Genomic DNA, 1,089 nt, shown 5'->3' with positions numbered 1-1,089 from the left:
TGGGGTGTCACCAGGGTGGTGTCGCTGTCACTGCTGGGTGTCACCAGGGTGGTGTCACTGTCACTGCTGGGGTGTCACCAGGGTGGTGTCACTGTCACAGGTGGGGTGTCACCAGGGTGGTGTCGCTGTCACCCGTGCGGTGTCCCCGGTGTGAAATCCCCACGAAGTTGTCACGGGGCGGGGTGTCACCCGGCTGTTGTCACCGGTCCGGTGTTGGTGCCAAGCCCGGTGTCCCCTTGTCACCCGCAGAGAGCCGCCTGGCCCTGCTGCTGTCCCTGTCCCTGCTGGGCTCCGTCACCGCGCTGGGGGCGGCCGCGTGGGGCATCTACTACCTGAAGAGCACCGCCTGTAAGAAGGGGGAGTACAACGTGCGCGACGCCGAGGGTTCCTCCGAGGCCGCCCGCCTGCACCGCGGGGACAGCGGGGGACAACGGGAGCTCTTCGGGATCCCGCTCACCCCCACCTGAGGGACGACGCCACCCGAGCCCCCCCCGGGGAACGCGGGCATGTGGTGGGGACGGCGCGGTGACGTCCGCCCCGAGTGGTGGTGTTGGGTGTCGCCGCGCTGTCCCCGTGGGGGTGGGGGTGGTGGTGGTGGTGGCGGGGGGTCGCCGCATTGTCCTCGAGGAATGGTGTTGGATGTCGTCATGCTGTCCCCAAGGAGCGGTGTTGGATGTCATCGTACTGTCCCCAAGGAGCAGTGTTGTTGGATGTCACCACAATGTCTCCGAGGAATGGTGTTGGATGTCACCACACTGTCCCCAAGAAACAGTCTTGGATGTCCCCAAGAAACAGTGTTGGATGTCACCACACTGTCCCCAAGGAGCGGTGTTGTTGGATGTCTCCAAGGAGCAGTGTTGGATGTCACCACACTGTCCCCAAGAAACAGTGTTGGATGTCCCCAAGGAACAGTGTTGGATGTCACCACACTGTCCCCAAGGAGCGGTGTTGTTGGATGTCTCTGAGGAACAGTGGTGTTGGATGTCACCACAATGTCTCCGAGGAGTGATGTCGTCGTACTGTCCCCAAGGAGCGGTGTTGTTGGATGTCATCGTACTGTCCCCAAGGAACGGTGTTGTTGGATGTCAC

This window comes from Numida meleagris, unplaced genomic scaffold, assembly GCF_002078875.1.
Source record: "Numida meleagris isolate 19003 breed g44 Domestic line unplaced genomic scaffold, NumMel1.0 unplaced_Scaffold530, whole genome shotgun sequence".
Classification (NCBI taxonomy): Eukaryota; Metazoa; Chordata; class Aves; order Galliformes; family Numididae; genus Numida; species Numida meleagris.
The sequence above is the reverse complement of the archived record's forward strand: the minus strand, read 5'-3'. Positions refer to the sequence as shown.